Below are 13,684 nucleotides of genomic sequence, written 5' to 3'. Positions count from 1 at the left end.
CTCCTAGGTGAAACCAAAAAACCTTGTACTCTTTTAGAAACAAATTAACTCCCAGTTGGCTAGCAGATATCAAAGAAAGACAACAATTCATTCAAAGGTAAATTAATCCTTTGTGCAAATAACCAAACTCGGATACCAGGACTGGTGTGGACCCACACACCCACTTAAAATTTCTTCTAACTTTGTACAATATGCCCCATTCTATCAACTAAGCAATCTAATTGTTTGTCTAAAACAAGTTGTGCCTGTAATCCCTGAATCTTGTATTTTTCATTAACCATTTCAGGACAGCATCTTCCCCAGGCAGATATATGTTACCTGATTAATTTCACCTTTAATCACAAAGTTAAAAGTTACCCACCCAAATTTGCAATTTATGATCTTAAAGACATCCGATTCAGAAATTCCTATTTATATTATCTCCAAGTATTTGCTTTTTCTGGCAGAATTGACATCACTCATCTATAGTTTTTTCCTGTGAATAATGTGATGTTTTATACTATATCAACCACTGATTCAAAGCTTCACTAAATACACAAAATACATCTCCATATTTACCTTTTCCATCAGAGCCTGCATCCTCAAATATTTGTTTCTGTTTAGATTTGACAACTTCCATTTCAGACATTCATCTGGATTCAGACCAGAATTTGCTAACATTTGTTCCAAGTTTTCAGCCATCACCCTCTTCTCCTTCGCTGAAATCACGTGGTCTTTCTGTCTTTTGTTCTATTTGTTGTTGGAGTTGAGGGGAGTAGAGCAAAAGGGTCGCAGAGTACGCACATGATAGCTGAAGAAAAAACAGATATACAAAACGATGTAAAGGGAAAATCTCACCTCTATTTCTCTGAACTGCAATAACCGTTGTTAACATTTTGACATGTATCCTTATAAAACTTTTGGGTATATGTCATTCATGCACACACTCTTACACATAACACAGGATTATATGAGCACCTGGTTATGTGACTTGTTTTTTTTTTCTGCTCCTTCTGTATATTCATTCATTCCTCACATTTATTGAGCATCTATTCTGTCCCAGTGCCCTCTGGGTCCTGGGAACACATCAGTGATAAAACAGATGATTGCCACCTTCAAGGAATTTACATTCTTGTGGAGAAGGCAGACAAGAAAAAACAAGTAAACACATGCTATTGCAGACTGTAGTGAGTGCTACGAATAAAAAGACAGGGAGGGAGAATAGGGAGTTGGTATCGTTCTTTAAACAAGGTCAGAAAAGTTCTCGATAATAAGATGGCATTTGAGCAGAAACCTGGGATTCAATCAGACAAGGAAATGGGGTTGGTGGAGAGCCATGGGCAAGAGGGAGATACAAAAAACCATGTGGGAAGGGTGACAGGAAGAGCTCGGCCTTATAGACCATGGTAAGACCATAGAGCCTTGACTTTCATTCAGAGTGAGATGGGGGCCCACTGGTAGCTTCCAAGCAAAGGAATACTTCAAACCCATTTTCTCTCCCCCAACAGCCCCAGCCCACCTTAGAAATTAAAACTAATACTCTCATGTTATCATTACACCATCCACCAGGCATCCTACAACGGTCATCTGCAGCCATGGTCTCTCCCCTCATTTTGGAAAGATTGTAGCTCCTGACTTAAGATCACTCTTCTGGGGATTCTGATATCCCTGAAACTCAGAGGTTCTTAATCCTCACTGCACATTAGAATCACCCAGGGAGCTTTAAAACAAAATAACCTATATTAAACTCTAACCCATAGAGATTATGCTTCATTTGGTCTAAGAAGGACCAAGCCATCAGTATTTCTTTTGAAACTCCCTGGATGATTATAACATGCAGCCAAGGTTGAGAACAGTCTCATAACAGATCCTTCTAATGCCCTGAATTATCAGCTCCTGACCTTCTCCTTAGATCCCATCTTTCTCAGCCCTTCATTGCTATGATTATGCCATAAACTTCCCTGAATTATCAACATCTTACAATTATGCCATAAAGTTTGACACTACCAAAAACGATCCCTCCACCATCTCAATTCTAAGCCTTCTACTTTCTAGCCAACACTTTCCATCTTTCCAGCCTACACTTTCTAGTATCCCAACTCCAGTAACCCCCTGGGACCTACAGTTCATAGATCCTACTGCATTTACAAGTTCTCTCAACCTCCTCATGGCCTCATATTCTCCTTACTCAGCTTAGATTCTATGTTCAGTCATTACAATCGCTTTCGTCATATCCCTGCAACTCCCTTGTCCCATTGTCACTTCTGTCTCTCTCTGGAAATTACCCAAGCCGATTAATGAGCCATTCTCCTCTGATTACCCACCATTCCCAAAGGGTTGAATTCTTCATCCTTACCTGCATGGCTCTTTCAGTCAGCTGTATGCAACTTAGAGAATCGAAAGATGATTTCCTTTGCCCCATATTCAGAATGCTTAGACTCAGACCTTTGGTCACAAAATGTCTGTATCCAATGCCATCTAGCCTTTCACCTAAATCTCCAGTGGGGCTTTACATGCTGGCTCAAGAAGTTCTCTTAACAGAGACCTAGGCCTAAAAAAAAGAAAAAAATACAAAAGGATATGTTATTTCTCTATGGCCATACTGATATGAGCTTATGCCACCACTGAAAAACAGAAAATTTTAAAACACTATTAAACACCAGATTGTTGGTGTTCATCTCCCGGTCCCACTGTGGCTCAGAAAATGCAGAATAAACTGAATGCTTCCTGCTATTGTTTCCTAACCTCGTCAGAGACACAGAGCTACTGGAACAATTTTGAGGCATGTAGAGGTAAGACTTAATTTCATCACAAATATACAGTTACAGATGCCCTTGCCCTTTCCCACTCATTGTAACGTCCTGCCACACATCATCACAGCACTGGCCTAGGTCTGTTAGTCACATCTGGGATTCCTTCCTCCTGTAGATGCAGGAATGAAGACTATGTGAACTTTATTTCAGCAGCTCTGATATCTGCCAAACTTTTAAAATTGATACAAGAAGAGCAAGTACATATATAGTCCTATAACTCATGAAGAAATTGAATTCATATGGAAAACCTTTCCACAAAACAAACTTCATGAGTTCAGAAGGCTTCACAAGTGAAATTTCCAAACATTAAAGAAGAAAAAAAAATGGGAATCATTTCCCAACTCTCTTGTAAGGCCAGCATAACCTGAATCTATAATATCCCAAAAACACATAAGGAAAGTAAATTACAGGTCAATCTCTCTTGTTATAATAGATGGCAAAATCATTTAAAAATATATTGCCAAATTAATCCCAGTTACATCTAAGAAGGGTTATATATTTTGATGTTATATTTCTGAATTAATTTCTGTATAAGTTCCAGGAATACAAACAAGATTCATTTAACATTTGAATATCAGTCAAAGTGATGACCACATTTTCAGAATATAAATTGAAAAACTATATGATCACCTGGGTGAGAGAGAGGTCTGGCCTTTGCCTTCTGCTTCTGGGAGCTCATTTATGTCATACCTGATGCCAGGGTCTTTGTTTAGGGTAAGGTTACCACACCTGCCAGTCTTAGAGTGAGGGATGGCTACACCAAAAAGACCAACCATGTGTCATCAGGTGGAGGCTTTGGACCATGAGATATCAGTCAACCTGGAGAATGAGTTCAGCCACCTGGCAATTAGTTAATCAATCGTGCCTGCATTAAAAAGCTCCAATAAAAACTTGGGACATCGAAGCCCAGGTGAGCTCCCCTGGTTGGCAATACCCTTGTCACACATCAGTACCAAGAGTAATGCATCCTCAGGGTCACAGAGCTTTGCATTTGAAACCCTCCCAGACTCTGGCATTTTCATCTCTTCCTTTGGCCAATTAGAATTTGTATCCTTTTTATGTAATATACCACAACCTGGAGTATAAGTGTCCCATGAGTTCTGTGAGTCTTTCTGGAGAATTATATAGTCTGAGGGTAGTTTGGGAAGCCCCCTTGAATTTGGAGTTGGTGTTCGAAGCAAGGGTGGTCTTGTATGGACTCCTTTCTCTGACTTTACAGTGGACCCGAACATCCAGCTGTTGGTGTCAGAGTCTTGGACAGCCTTGTGTGGAGACTGTGTGTTCTAACTGCCCTCTGACTGTGCCCTCTAGTTGGCTGAACTCTCCCAGTTGGCTTAAACACCTCACAGGAAAGGATATGGATACAGAGAGAAGTGAGGAAATGGTGCCAATAATTAATCTACTTTGAGTCCTTGTTTTTATACTTGAAAGTGATGATACATGACCAAGATACCATCAACAGGTGGAAAGAAAATTCTGTCAAAGTAGGTTGAAGGTCGTGACTAGGAGAAAAATAAAACCATTTCATGTTTCTTAGCCTATTCAGGTTATTCCGTAAATTTTCAGGGAGCCGTCGTATGTGGATGTGCAGTAGAATGTGACAGTGAATGGGACTCCACATGCAGAGATGGGTGTGGAATCTGATGATAGGTAAGATAGTCAAGATCCATAGGACACACCAGACTCCAGCCCTGCAGGGAGCCCTTGTGGATCTCTCCCGAGTGTACCTCCTACCTTCTCCAAGCCCTCTACAAATCTACTTCAGGGCTCCATCGCAGCTTCAGGAGTCTAGAAACTGGATTTCTTTCACACAAACAATTTATCTACCTTAAAAACAAACCTCTATTTTGCATGATAATACCCCAGTGGAACAGGAGACAAGGGGTCTCCAACTGCATAGGAGAAGGGCCCACTCCTGACATCTTCACCTTGGAGTAGCATCCTCACTTCTGTCCATTCTTGTTGGTTCTTCCAGTCATCAGACTCTGCCTCAGGGACCCCAAATATAGAGAAAGAGATTTCAGTACAATGAAAAGAGGCTGAGACTCTGAGCACTGTGCTAAAGGTGGATGAGAAAAATGGAAGAATCCAGGCAGAGGGACAACAGAGAGAGACCCTGTAGCCAGGACAAAGCTGTCAGCTGTCCCACAAACAGACTTGGTGCAGAGAGCCCAGGATTCACTTCTGACCTTGCTCTCACCTTCTGGCCATTCTCTTAATGTGCCTCATGTGCCAAGCAGCCTCATCTCCATTTCACCACACAAAACTGCTAATGACACAGAGCCTGCTATGGACTTGCCATGTGGGAAGTTACCCTGGTGCAAAAACAGCCTCCCAGAGCACCACCAGGGAGGTTTGAGCAGAAAGTCTCGTGGACCAAGTCAAGACACCCAAATCAAATGGTTTATTAAATCAGTAATAAAAATACAAGAAGCAAGGCAGGGAAATAAAAATTTAGGAAACAGTTCAACCAGGTGGAGGAGCCACACTACCTGGAGTGCTCCTGTGTTGTATGATGTTTGTGTGTGTGTTCGTCTTCATTTCTCACTGTCACTTTCTCTCTGCCTTCCTCCCACACATCAGCTTTCCCTACTGACATATGGTTATGGGAACATTGAGTTGGAATTAACAACAGGTGTCAGAGGATAGAAGGTACCGAGAGCCAACAGGTATTCCATCAGGAAGGTGAAGAAGCAAGTAGGTCTTGTCATCAGCTGTAGCTCATCCGTAACTTGCTAAGCAACCATGCCTTTTATCTGCATGTCTTGGGCATAGAACAAGTGGGACCGAAAATGGGCATCACCCAAGAGTGCCAATTTAAGACCTCATGAATATTGAGTGCTTCATAAGTATGCACTGCTTGTTGGTCCTTTCATGCCTTCCTATAAATATTCATCACACATAGTCTCTCCGTGCTTTCCCACAAATTCCCTCCCTTTATAACTGAGTCGTTCTTATTTTCTGTGGTAGAATTGTTCTTAAATATTAATACAAACAGGCATTACTGGTTCCTCTGTTAGAAGTATGTTCAACCTGATCCTCAAGATAAAGCAAAGAACCGTCACATCTCAGAGCCACTCAGGCATGACTCAGATGCCTGCAGCCAAACAGAAAGAAACAGGAACTGAAGTCACAGCAGTTCACAAGGAGAAAAAGGTGGGATATCTCTGGGGACAGGAGGCAGGTTCAGGAGCAGCTATAGTGAGAAGGAAAGGCTGGCCACCCAAGAAAGCATCCAAAGCCTGTGATAATGACAGGTCTGAGTTGAGACAAGCAGTCAGGATAAATGGAGTGCTGCCGGAGGTGACATTCACAAAGAATGTAGTGTGAATGAGGTCCCCCAAAGTTGAGAAGGATAACACTGAACCAGAGTGGAAGGGAAAAGGAAGAGAAATGCAGGCAGAGAAGACCCAGGGAGGAAAGTGACATTTGGGAGCCAGGCTGCAGCCACCCATTTGGGATTCAGCAACAGGCTCCAGGACCTATGACAAACAGAATCCAGTCTTGCAGGGACACAATCTGGAGGGAAAGTAATAGAAATTGTGTTCTCAAAGTCTGCTCTGAAGTGCAGAGCAGGAATCTCATCAAGGATGTGATGCTGTGGCACAGATTGTGATGTTGAATCTGCTTATGCAGACTCTCCTGCAAAATATTTTGGATTATTTCTCTAGACTAGATGAGTAATATCAAGTACCTCTAAAGATAATTGAACTCCTAAAGGCTGGGAGCTGTAGGAAGTAGAAACAAAGATCAAAAGCCAGGAGATTCTGGCTTTGTTGTTGAGGGGGAAAGAGGGAGAAAGAGAGGCAGAGAAACATCGATGTGAGAGAGAAACATTGATCGGTTGCCCCTTGCACACACACCAACTGGGGACATGTGCCCCAGCCAGGAATTGAACCAGTGACCCTTTGTTTTGTGGGACAATGCCCAACCAACTGAGCCACACCAGACAGAACAGATCCTGGCTTTGGTCCTGACTTAGTCACTTATCAGCTCTGACCTTGGACTGGTCATGTCACTTACTAATGTATTGTCCTTGAATCATTTTGAACTGAGTCCTCTGTGGTGGCTCCATCAAGCTTGGTTTCTATTCCTGTGCAGTCCTGCCCAGTCTCACTGTTATTTCTCCTCAGGGAAGCAGTGCACGTTTGAGGTTCAGAGCATGGGATTTGGAGACAACCAGATGTGTGGCTGGATTCTGGCTCTGTTGCACAAAGCCACGTGACCTGGGCCTGTTTATCTGAAAACTGAATATGTCAATATTAATTACCTCACAAGGTGGTTAGTGAGGATTAAAAGAGATTTATTATCTATAAAGTGCTCAGAACAGTGCCAGGTCCTTAATTAGCATTTAGCATATATTAGCTGTTTTTATTAGTCATCTTTGCACTGAATAATTTCTCCTGCCTGTATTATTCTATTATTTTTTCTCCCTTATTAGTTCCATCAAGTGGAGAGGGTTTAACAAAGCCACAAATCACATGACAATAAAAGTGGCAGGGCCCACCACCAACGAACTATCGCTCTCCTTGAAGAAAGGCTCTGGGCCTGAGACATACAGGGAGGTGGCTGGCCTTTCTAAGTACCTTGCTGTGCCATGTTTGTCCCTCCTCCCCTTTTCCCCAGGTCCAGCAGTCACTGAGAAGTCACATGCCCCTACCTATTTATGTGATAAAAAAGCCTAGCATAGAGCATGGTTTGTGATAGATATTTATTTGGAAGCACTTTCTCCACTTCCCCCAGCATTATCCATTCTGGGCATTAAAAGGGCACTGGCTACTGGTCCTGCAGAATGCCATCATCTTGCCCTTCGGGGCCCCAGCCTCATTAGCGACTTCTTCTGTGACCTCTGCCCCTCTGCCTAAGCACCACCTTGCCTGTGCTGGCATTGCCAAGGCTGAAGCCATCTTCTTCCTTTGTTCCACTTGCCCTCTTCACCATCACTGTCATCCGGGTCACCTCCTGAATGAGGCGTTCCCTGGAAGCCCTAAGCAAATCTCTCTCCATCTGTGCCTTTCATCTAACTACCCTCTTCCTCTTCAGTGGCACCATCATGTCCACACACATGCAGCCAAGCTCTCACACTCCCAAGGCGATGGGCCAAACCCTGCAGTCCCCTAGCAGGGCAGAGCCAGGCCAAGTTACGCAATCCTAGAGAGTAGAGTGTTGACTCTAAACCAAAGATGAGGCAAGGGCCAACCAAATACCAGGAGAAAAAGGACAAAAGTTCAACATAAGAAAAGCGGCATCATGAATGAAATCAGGGTCGGATGTGAAGTTAAACTAACAGGTGGTGCCCTTGGGAGGCAAGAAAAATATTGGATTCCTTTGCCGTGAGGCCACTGGAAGTCAAACCTGACTCATGAGGAGCCAGACTCACAGTAAAGGGGTGTTGCCAGATCCCTCCATGCTCTTGCTGATGCACAAATTTGAAGTTAAACTACTCTTGAAGACCTCTCCTTTCATACCCTGGTTCCCGACATTGACCTCTCTTCCATATCTCTGTTGTATCAGAGGAGAGACAGTGGCCAAAGACCACACTTCACAGGCTGCAATGAAGTGTGTGTACTCTTTTCCTATACCTCTTTCCTCACCAGCCTCTGTTTTCTCTTAAGCTCTCCACTCCCAGAAATGGCATATAGACATGGGCACGGTTGTCCCTAGGACAATGCTGAATTACATCTAGAGTTGCATTCTTACAGACTCTGCTCACCATTGCCATCCAGCTATGTATTTCAACTGCCCATCTGAACAGAGGGTTTCCCGGTTTAGTCGGGAGCAGAGTCCTTTACTCCCTGAGAGAGGTACCAAACCTCATACTTCATTTCATCCCCACCTGAGCTTAACGCAGGGCTAGGTACTAAATCAGAGCTGAAGGCATATTTATTTATGTGTATTTCACCTCTTCCTCTTTGGATTTTCAGCTTTGCCACACCAGATGATAAAAAGAATACCACTTGTTGTTACTCTATCAGGTTTAGAACTTTAATCAAATGCTACTGCTCCTTGAAGAAGGTGCTTCCCAACGATCATAATTTGCAATTAGTATTTATTGAGTATATGTTATTTGTCAGGTATTCGTGGGAGGCACATTGTACATGCTATCTCACTCAACCCTCGTAACAATTCTATGAGTAGACTGTACATATTTCACTTAGGAGGAAACTGAGAACCCAAGAAATTAGCTCATCTAGGATCCTACTCAGCTTATAATTAGCAGACCTAGGTCCACCTGGCTCCACAGCCCATGCTCTACTCTGGTGCCTAAAACCCCTGACAGAAGGGCATGCAACAAGCTTACTTTTCTAATGCTTCCCAAACAAATCTGAAGATTTGCTCCCATATTTCCCACCATGCCCTAACTCTCTACTAATCCCATAGTCTTTACTCAGGAGTTTCCCTTTTCTACAGAACACCTGAAAGGCAACGTGGAACAAGGAAAAGGAAATGGAATAAAAGGGGCAGAAAAAATTAGGAAATGAAAGGGCTCCTGGTGTCACTGCATTGGCTCCACCCTCTTGCCACCAAGCAAAGCCCCACTTCCCTAAGCCAATTACCTCTCCCTTGACCCCTTTCTGGGTCCCCTCTTATTGCTAGCATGGAGTTCTCTTTGTGAGTTAACACAAATAATGAATCCACCTCTTATTCCAAGGCAAGTCCAGGCTGGTTTCAAGAGACCACCTTCTTACACCATATACAAAAAAAACATACTCTAAATGGATTAAAGACATAAAGGTAAGACTCAAAATGATAAAACTCCTGGAAGAAAACATTGGCAATACATTTCTGATATCTCTCTCTCAGCAATATTTTTTTTTTCTGCAATATCTCCTCAGGCAAGAGAAACAAATGGAAAAATAAACAAATGGGACTGCATCAAACTAAAAAGTTTTCACACAGCAAAGGAAACCATCAACAAAACAAAAAACAACAACTTATTGAATGGAAGAAGATATTTACCAATGATACATCTGATAAGGGGTTAGTATGCAAAATTTATAAAGAACTCACACAACTCAACACCAAAAACACAAATTAAAAATGAGCAAAGGGCCTGAATAGACACTTCTCTAAAGAGGACATACAGATGGCCAACAGACATATGAAAAGGTGCTCAACATCACTAATCATCAGAGGAATGCAAATTAAAACCACAATGAGATATCACCTCATACCTCTCAGAATGACTCTCATCAATAAAAAGTGTTGGCCAAGATGTGGAGAAAAGAGAACTCTTGTGCACTCTTGGTGGGAAGGCAGACTGGTGCAGCCACTGTGGAAAACAGGATGGAGTTTCCCAAAAAAAAGTTAACAATGAAATTGCTTCATGACCCAGTGCAGTGATTCCACTTTCTAGATACATATTTGAAGAAACCCAAAACACTAATTTGAAAAAATATATGCATCCCTATGCTCACTGCAACATTATTTACAAAAGCCAAGATATGGAAGCCACCCAAGTGCCCATCAATATATAAGTTAATAAAAAGTGACGGTACATATATACAATACAATGTTACTTGGCCATAAAAAAGAATGAAATCTTACCATTTGTGATATCATAGATGAAACTAGCAGGTATTATGCTAAGTGGAATAAGTCAGAAAAGGACAAATGCCATACAATTTCACTTATGTGTGGAATCTAAAAACAAAATAAATGAACAAACAGATTCCTAGATAAAATAACAGGCTGGGACTTCTGGCCAAGAAGGAGGAATAGGTAGATATACTGTGCCTCCTCGCATAACCAAAATAAGGACAACAACAATTTAAAAACAAAAAACAACCAATATTGACGGAAAACTGAACTGTATGGAAGTCTGACAACTGAGGAGTTAAAGTAGACACGTTCAGCCAGACCAGTAGGAGGGGTGGAGACAGGCAGCCAGGACAGAGAGGGCTCAAGGCAAAGCAGCAGCTGGCGGACCCCAGGTGCTCAAGGTGGTGGCTGGGGGACCCAGTGAGGTGGTGGATTGTGGAGGGGCACAGTGTGCAAGGCAGCTGGCGGACCGGGTGGTCCCACATTCGTGCGCAGATAAACCAGGCTCAACTAGGGAGTGAGACAGACCACGCAACCCAGGGTCCCAAAGCAGGGAAATAGAGCCTCAAAACACCGATTGAAAACAACTGTGGGGACCTAAAACGAAAACAAAAACAAACTAAGCAAACAACTAGAACAGGAACAGAACCACAGAAATGGAGATCACATGGAGGGTTATCAACAGAGGAATGGGAGGAGGAGAGAGGGGGAAAAGGTACAGAGAATAAGTAGCATAGATGGTAGGTGGAAAATATACGGGGGAGAGGGTAAAAATAGCATGGGAAATGTAGAAGCCAAAGAACTTACAAATATGACACATGGATATGAACTAAAGGGGGGGGGATGTGGGTGGGAGGGGGTGTGCAGGGTGGAGGGGAATGAAGGGGGAGAATGGGACAACTGTAATAGCATAATCAATAAAATATATTTAAAAAAATAACAGGCTGATGGTGCCAGAGGAGAGGGGGTTAGGCAACTGGATGCAAAAAGCGAAGGGATTAAAAAGTACAAACTGGTAGTTACAAAATAGTCATGGGAACGTAAAGTGCCACATAGGGAATACAGTCAATAACACTGTGACGACTGTGTGTGGTGCCAGGTGGGTACCGGAAATATCAGGGGAACACTTTGTAAAGCATGCAATTCCCTAAACTTCAAGCCGTTTACCTGAAACTAATACAAAATAATATTGAATGTAAGCTGTAATTTTAATTATTTTTAATTTCTAAATAGAAAAACAAAAAGAGTGGACAAGTAGTGATTCACTGATTCAATCAAAGATTAGGAGCTTGGAGAAGAAGTAATATTGCTTAAAGTAGCCAAAGAAGATGATCCATGTAAGATGCATTTTAGTCCTGCTATCTGGGTGAAATCTGAACCTTCTTGGTAGTATGAGTGAACTTATATACTGATGAAAGATATACTGATGAGGTAATAAAGGTAGCCAGAACAGAAAGCAAAATGCCCTCAGTAACCTTGGGTAAAGAATATAAAATTGAAACTCATTGACACAGACAGCAGTATGGTGGTTACTAGAAGGAAGGTGGGTGGGGAGGTAGTAAAGAGTAAAGGAAGCCAAATATATGGTGACTAAAGAGTATTTGACTTTGGGGTGGTGGGGACACAATGCAGTATACAGATCAGGTATTACAGAAATGTACACTCGGCACCTACGTACCTTATTTTGCTATATACAATGCACACCCACGTTTTTTGGCCCAAACTTTAAGGAAAAAAAATCTTTTGTTGAAATTCTTTAATTAATTTTCTTATTTATTTATATTTAGAGACTTGTTTTTTGTATTATAAAGGAATTTTAATGTTTATTTTTGAACACGTTACGGTGCAACAAATTTTATGTAACAAATAACTACAAAACACAAGAGCAATACAAGGTATTTCAGGTACTCCCCATGTATAATGTGCGTCCTCATTTTTCCCTCAAAAATTTGAGGGGAAATTGCTCATTTTATACAGTAAAATATGGCGATCTTTTTTTTTATTTTATTCCAATTGTTTATATTGTTAGAGTGGTTCCTGCTTTTTTTCCCTTTCCTCACCTCCACCCAGCCCTGCCCTCTCCCCTCCCCTCGCCAATCCCCATATTGTTGTCCATGTCCATGGGTTGTGTTAACCAATGTCACCCCAATAAATTTAATTTTTAAAAAATCTTACAAAGTAAAAAAAGAATAAATTACCAATAATTCTTCAACAGACAACCAGAAAACCTGTTGCTCAACCAAGGCTAAATTGATTAGATCTACTGAAGTAAAAAAGAATACAGGTATTAGTAGTGTCTCAGAAGGAAGAAATTAATGGAAGATATTTATAGGGTTTGGGGAGCTGGACTTAGTGGTTTAAGGTAAATCTTTCAAATCAGAGAGCAGATTAGGACTGGACAAAGCTGTGACATTATAGTTCAGGTCTGGCAGATACTGGAAAGAGCCTGAAAGTAAACCTTGGTAAGTAAACTATCATTTGTTGAGAAAATTGTTTGCCCGGGTGAGTAATCTATTTTCCTGATAGGAGAGCTGCTTGCGCAGAGGACAAACTATTTATTCAGATAAATTGACTTGCAGGAATTTCTTGAAGCAAACAGGGCAGCTGTTCATTGGTTTACAGTCATATCTTCCTAGGCCTGAACTTCCTGGACAATTTGTTAAGTCATGTGGCCACAGGAAGTGTCTGCTCTCCGTCCCAGTAGTTATGTGGGTGTAGATGATCTGGCTTCTCTGCTCAGAAGGGAGGAGGCTATTGCATATTCCTATGTAGAGAACTGACACAATGAGCCAGGCGTTTGCATCAGGCGACCTGTGCAGGTTGGAATGCAGTGGGGAAGGTCAGAGGACTCAGCACTGTTTCACTTCTGCAGGTGAGATTCAGCAGGTCTCTCCCAGGTGAATAAACCCCTTTTACCCGCAGGAATCATGAACAATCCATTCTCTCATCTGCCGAGACTCTCTCCCAGATCAGTAGTCTAGGGACTAAATTTCTTTTAACCAAACAAGTCATTTCCCTCACAAGGCCCTTTGCCTTGCTTTGCATAGTGGTTTCCCCTGGGATTGCAGAACCCCAGGTTCCAGGCTGCCCAGGGAGAGAGCCAATATCTTCCTTCCTGGCAAGGGAAAGGCAGTCCCTACATATCCCACTCTCCCTGGAATTGGCCCTCCAGGCCCCATACTTGAGGGTTGCCTGTCAGAGAGTTGTTTATAGCAGTGAAAAGGTAGAAACACCTTCTTGTCAACCAAGGGGGACTGGTTAACTAAATGATGGCACATATACACAACAAAACAATATGCAGTCAGTAAATATGATGATGTAGGCTATTACTTATTAATTGATGTGGGAAA

This window comes from Phyllostomus discolor, chromosome 6 (assembly GCF_004126475.2).
Source record: "Phyllostomus discolor isolate MPI-MPIP mPhyDis1 chromosome 6, mPhyDis1.pri.v3, whole genome shotgun sequence".
Taxonomy (NCBI): Eukaryota; Metazoa; Chordata; class Mammalia; order Chiroptera; family Phyllostomidae; genus Phyllostomus; species Phyllostomus discolor.
This window is presented reverse-complemented; position numbering follows the sequence as displayed.